A 7,107-nucleotide genomic window follows, 5' to 3' on the forward strand; every position below is an offset into this window, starting at 1 on the left:
GCAGACATCTACTACCCTAACATGACAGCTAAAAACGCTGTATAGCCTATGAATATCTGCACCTAGCAAACATGACAAACTATAACCTAAGCCCAAAAGATAAAAACAAATAACTCTAGCCTTCATTTCAGTGGCTAGTTAGCTGGTTGTCTGTATGGCTAGCTAGTGAAAGTGACAGCTGAGGTTGATGCTTCGTGAGTGCAGCCCTAATTTACTGCTACACACAAGTTTTCTTGCTTGACAGACTAACTAGTTGGCTAGCTAGCTATAGAAAGCAGCTTGGGAATTTTCCGTATTAGTTACATCGGTAAATCAAGACAAAACAACCAACTAGTAAGCTGACTATATACATCGAACACTGCAACTATGTCCATGAGACAGAGCAATCATTCGAGCTCCACCCCTGATGTGCTCGCCTGTACCAACCAAATTATCCTGACATGATTTGCTAATCTGAGAGCTATTCCCCGAGTTTCACAGAGCTATTCCCTGGGTTTCAAACATCGGAAACACCAAACATATATCTGCTGTTTTACTTATTTCACTCACTTCAACATCATTGCTTTTCAAACTGCAAGGATGTGTCCGAATCCATATCACCAACCAACATATTAAAAAGTTTCAGCGTCATTTTGAGTAATAAAGTTTTTTTTTTTTTTTAAAGTCAAATGACAGCATACCCTGTTTCTGGTTGATGACAACAGCGAACAACGAACACGACAACAGGCTGTTAGCAAGTACATTTAGCGATATTACTGTTAGAAAAACAAGGCCGTTCATGACCGTTATAGTAAATTAAAGAAAGGCTGTCGATGGCCGCTATGGGTTCTAAATGGTTCATTGAAATTGAATTGATAAAGAGAGAGTATTTATTGATTCATAAATCCACAACACATACTATAAAAACATTTTGAGTCAATTAAGGGCTGTAGGCTAACCAGAAAGACATTATCTGATTTACAGAATATCAAATGTATTCATAAAGCCCTTCTTACATCAGCCGATGTCACAAAGTGCTGTACAGAAACCCAGCCTAAAACCCCAAACAGCAATGCAGGTGTAGAAGCACTGTGGCTAGGAGAAACTCTTGTTTGTGTCTTGTTCATCCACATGCAAGATGGATATGCCATCAGCTGATCAGGGACAGTGTTAGTGGAACAAACACAAAATATGCCATCCTGTCTAGCTGTTGTCTAGTAGACATATTTTACATGGTAGCTAGCTATATGCAGAGATGATTTTCCCACAAGATTCACAACATATTGACACAATTACATTCTTTATAGAATAAAAAAAATATTTAATTAATTACATGTGGAAAAACATATTTGAGTGAACATTAGCAAGCCAGCAGCAGATTAAACTGAAAGTCTCTTATTGTACCTGTCCCTCTCCCCGGTTTTACCTTGCGGCTATCACTGTCTAACTGGCCAAGTTTAGGATATTTACTAGCCCATACTAGTGACAAACGTAGTAGTTAAGTTATCGACATATGGCTCACTTATTTTGCCAGCTAGAAAGAAAAAGCAATACATTCATTCAGAAATGGAGGAAGAGGATAGTAGGTAGAGCAATCTAACATTCAGTCAAGCTAGCAAATGTCAAGCAGCAAATTTGCCATGCCCTGACCATAGAGAGCCCTTAGTTCTCTATGGTGTAGTAGGTCAGGGCGTGACTAGGGGGGGATCTAGTATAGATATTTCTATGTGGGTGCTAATATGGTTCCCAATTAGAGGCAGCTGTTTATCGTTGCCTCTGATTGGGGATCATATTTAGGTAGGTTGTTTCCCCACCTGCATTGGTGGGATATTATTTTTTGTTTTGTGCATCACGTAGTTTCGTTGTTAGTTTATTGATTTATTGTTTTGTGCATCACGTAGTTTCGTTGTTAGTTTATTGATTTATTGTTTTGTGCATCACGTAGTTTCGTTGTTAGTTTATTGATTTATTGTTTTGTGCATTTTTCGTTGTTATTTATTGTTTTTGTTTTGCATCACGTAGTTTCGTTGTTAGTTTATTGATTTATTGTTTTGTGCATCACGTAGTTTCGTTGTTAGTTTATTGATTTATTGTTTTGTTCTTGCTAAGTTTCTCTTTATAATAAATAATAAATATGTGGAACTCAACATCCGCTGCGCCTTGGTCCGTCTCTCCTCACCTTCGTGACAATATACATACTTTTGTACCTGTTTCCTTTATAATAAATAATAAATATGTGGAACTCAACATCCGCTGCGCCTTGGTCCGTCTCCCTTCACCTTCGTGACAATATAGATACAATATATAGATATAGATATATATAATATAGATACTTTTGTACCTGTTTCCTCCTGCCCTTAGAGCTTTTTATGTCTCTATTTTTGGTTTGGCCAGGGTTTGATTTGGGTGGGCATTCTATGTTCTATTTTCTATGTTTTTTTGTATTTCTTTGTTTTAGCCGGGTGTGGTTCTCAATCAGGGGCAGCTGTCTATCGTTGTCTCTGATTGGGAACCATACTTAGGTAGCCCTTTTCCCTCCTTTCTGTGTGGGAAGTTGTCTTTGTTTGTGGCACTATAGCCCTTAAGCTTCACGGTCGTTTTGTATGGTTATTGTTTTGTTGGACTCATTTTAAATAAAGGAAAAATGTACGCTCACAACGCTGTACTTTGGTCCAGTTCTTTCGACAGCCGTGACACCTCCAGCATCTTCTTGCTATTGTTCTGGGATTGATTTGCACTTTTCGCACCAAAGTACGTTCATCTCTCGAAGACAAAACGCGTCTCCTTCCTGAGCGGTATGATGGCTGTGTGGTACCATGGTGTTTATACTTGATGAACGTGGTACCTTCAGGCGTTTGGAAATTGCTCCCAAGGTTGAACCAGACATGTGGAGGTCTACAATTCTTTTTTCTGAGGTCTTGGCTAAGTTTAAATGTATTTGGCTAAGGTGTATGTAAACTTCTAACTTGAACTGTACATTTAACTGTTAGAGAACTAGTACCATCCATCACTTAAATTGGAACTGGTCTCTCACTAACGGGTGCAACAAATGTGACCCCGTTACAGAAAGGTGGGCATATGTCGCACATTACTACTTCACAGGAGAGGAATTTGAATGTAAAAAAATAATAAAAATCCAAATGTATTATTTTTGCAGAAATGCCTTCTAGAGGGTGTGAACTTTCATGTGCCTTAATAACAAACTCTTAAATGTAAATACAATGTGAAATGACAAAGTTGTTGAGAAAATACAGAATCTTGCCTCAGCATGATTGGTTGAGTGGGCTGGGACATTCACAAGGAAGATTGTCCATTCTGTCACTCAAGGCTTCTCTCTCAAATGGCTCTTTGCCAACACGGATGTTTAAAAGACCTATTAGATTTACTTATATTTTCATAATGGAATGTATGCAAAGTGTAGCTAAAGCTTTCAATACCAGTGTTGTTCTGAAGACAACTGCTGTAATTGACACAGCTCTGCCTTCTGTAGCTAAAGCGTTCTGGACTGGTTGACGCTGAGTGGGAAGGATTATTTTGAAAGTGTTTCAGTCTGCCGTGAATCATCAGAATCCAAACGCCGAATCATCAGAATCCATACACATAATCCATACAAAACTTGGTCAGGCACTGATGTTGGGAAATTAGGCCTGTCTCTCAGTGTTCCAAATCATCCCAAAGGTGTTTGATGGGGTTGAAGTCAGGGCTCAGTGCAGGCCAGTCAAGTTCTTCCACACCAATCTAGACAAATAATTTCTGTATAGACCTTGCTCTGTTCACAGGGGCATTGTCAATCTGAAACAGGGCCTTTCCCAAACTGTTTCCACAAAGTTGGAAGCACGGAATTGTCTAGAATGTCATTGTATGCTGTAGCATTAAGATTTCCTTCACTGGAACTAAGGGTCCTAGCCAGAACCATGAAAACACCCTCAGCCCATTATTCCTCCTCCACCAAACTTTACAGTTGGCACTATGCATTTGGGGCAGGTAGCGTTCTCCTGACATCCGCCAAACTCAGATTTGTCCATCGGACTGCCAGATGGTTAAGTGTGATTCATCACTCCAGAGAACGCGTTCCATTGTGAATTCTTTAAGAGATGGGTGGGTCTAAGACTTTAGAGGGTGTGAACAATGCTAAATGAGTGTAAATAAAGAGCAGCACTGTAGCTGTTTAATATGAAAGGTTATCTTTATTATACAATAATAGGCCATTTAACCCTTTGAGACGTACCAACACATGAGTGTGATCATTCTACAGTGGTCCTTGCAGCTCAAACCAGTTTGATTAGAATGAATATTTAAAACGTCCAGTTTCGATTAACACAACAGTCGGCATTTCAGCTGGCCACACTGTTTTGTCACACAAACATTTTGCACAAACACAGTCTTTACAATGTTTTGTCATAGATCATTTTTACATGCAATGTTTTGTCATAGATCATTTTTACATGCAATGTTTTGTCCCAGTTTATTTTTGCTTGCAATGTTGAGACATTCACGAAAGTAGCGACAGCATAACACAAACTGGAAAATGTAGGCTACATTAGTCCTAGTGCTAACTGGGGAAAGCTTGACATAACACAGCGGTCATATTTCGCTCTCGGCTGACAGAAACCATAATACAAATGAGCTAATAGCATTTACAATTTACAATTCATCACGTCAAGGTGTGAGCTCACCATTGATCGAAAAACACTTTCTAAAAATCAAAAGTAATCCGACGATGGGCCGTTTGTGCGCACCACCAACAAAGATAAGATGAGGAGACAAGATGAGTTTGGTCTGTTCGCAGTATGCATGTTGAAGGGGTGTGTCGTCTACCATCATTTACTTCTCTTCATTCACTTCCGGGAAGTTTACTTGAAAGATGTGTGAACCATCACTTCACCTCATTTTGTTATAACATCTTTGGTCTGACAGACGTTTGCATGACTCCCATTGTATCATGTCAACAAACATGGGGCCACACATAGCTGGCAAATAGCTTAGCATTAGCTAATCATACTCAGTACAACCTTAAAAAAAGTATTTTACACGCAACATATGTGTCCATCAAAATCTTTGCAATAATCAGAATGCATGATTTGTCACCGGTACTTGAAAATGTGAATAAAACTCTAAATACTAAATATTGTTACATACTGTGCATACATACATACTTACCTACGGTATGCTACAGTTGAAATGACAACATGATATACAGAAAATAAGGCACTTACTTTGATAAGAACGCACACATGTCCAAAGTTATTATTTATAAGGAAAATAGCATTGAAGACAATGCTAGCAGCAGCCAGGAAATGTGCCAGGGGAAAAAAGGTTTGTAAACGTCTGCATACTTGATCCTGGGAAACACAGAGGAAGTGCTTGGGCTCTCGGCTCTGTAAACCCTCAAGCATAAATTGTCCACAACAGTGAAATGGACTACTTCTATGTGAATTAATGAGGAGGTGGCACACACCTCAATTCGAACTGTTGCTAGAAAATAAAACTTGTTAGAAAATAATTAGAAATGGATCATTTAAAACATAACCCATAGATAATTAGCAGATAATTCAAGTCATTCTGTTGTTGATTTCCTTCTATCTTTTGGGAAATTGTCCTGTTGCATCACCTAACTTCTGTTGAGCTTCAATTGGCGGACAGAGAGCCTTACATTCTCCTGCAAAATGTCTTGATAAACTTGGGAATTTTTTCGTCAATGATAGCAAGCTGTCCAGGCCCTGAGGCAGCAAAGCAGCCCCAAACCATGACGCTCCCTCCGCTATAGTTTACAGTTGGGATGAGGTTTTGATGTTGGTGTGCTGTGAGATTTTTTTCTCCACACATAGTGTTGTGTGTTCCTTCCAAACAACACAACTTTAGATTCATCTGTCCACAGAATATTCTTGTTTAGTGATTTACATATTGTAGACTAGTCAACAAAGATGTTAGCATCTTCCAGAGATTTCTGTAAGGCTTTGGCTGACACTAGGATTCTTCTTAACCTCGTTGAGAATTCTGTGCTGTGCTCTTGCATTCATCTTTGCAGGGCAGCCACTCCTAGGGAGAGTAGCAGCAGTGCTGAAATTTCTCCATTTAAGGACAATTAGTCTTACAGTGGGCTGACTTTTAGAGATACTTCTGTAATTCTTTCCAACTTTATGCAGGGCAACAATTCTTAATCTTGGGTCTTCTGAGATCTCCTTTGTTCGAGGATTGGTTCACATCAGGCAATGCTTCTTGTGAATAGCAAACTCTGTGAGTGTTTTTATAGGGCAGGGCAGCTCTAACCAACATCTCCAATCTCATCTCATTGATTTGACTCTAGGTTAGCTGACTCCTGACTCCAGTTAGCTTATGGAAAAGTCATTAGCCTAGGGGTTCACATACTTTTTCCAACCTACACGGTGAATGTTAAAATGATGTATTCAATATAGACAAGAAAAATACAATAATGTGTGTGTGACGACTTCCGCTGAAGTCGGTTCCTCTCCTTGTTCAGGCGGCGTTCGGCGTCACCGGTCTTCCAGCCATCGCCGATCCACCTTTCATTTTCCATTTGTTTTGTCTTGTTTTCCCACACACCTGGTTTACATTTCCCTCATTACTTGTTGTGTATTTAACCCTCTGTTCCCCCCATGTCTGTGTGTGAAATTGTTCGTTACGTTATTTTGTGACGCATCAAGCTGTTTTTTTCCGGGTACTGTTTTTAACCTGTGGTATTGTATTGTTGCACATTATTTTGTGTGACTAGGGCGCTATTCGCTTTTGCCTTTGGATGGAGTGTTATGACGCTGTTGTGTCCGACTCTTTTGCTTCTGCCAATTAAAGTGTGCCTGTTCACTCATCTCTGCTCTCCTGCACCTGACACCAGTTGAGCACACAGTCTGACAGTGTCTGACAGTTATTAGTTTAGGCACACTGTGTTTGGTTATTGTTGTGACTTAGATGAAGATCAGATCAAATTTGATGTCGAATTTATGCAGAACTCCAGGTAATTCCAAAGGGTTCACATACTTTTTCTTGCCACTGTAATTGTTTGTCTTAATCTGTTGTGGTCTAGTACCATCTTTTTTGCTGGCTAGGGCCGTCTACTTTAAGTGCTGCCTGTCTTCCCAATGGCTTACTTGGTGTGTGAACTGCTGACTG

The sequence above is a fragment of the Oncorhynchus nerka genome, linkage group LG17, assembly GCF_034236695.1.
Source record: "Oncorhynchus nerka isolate Pitt River linkage group LG17, Oner_Uvic_2.0, whole genome shotgun sequence".
NCBI classification, from domain to species: domain Eukaryota; kingdom Metazoa; phylum Chordata; class Actinopteri; order Salmoniformes; family Salmonidae; genus Oncorhynchus; species Oncorhynchus nerka.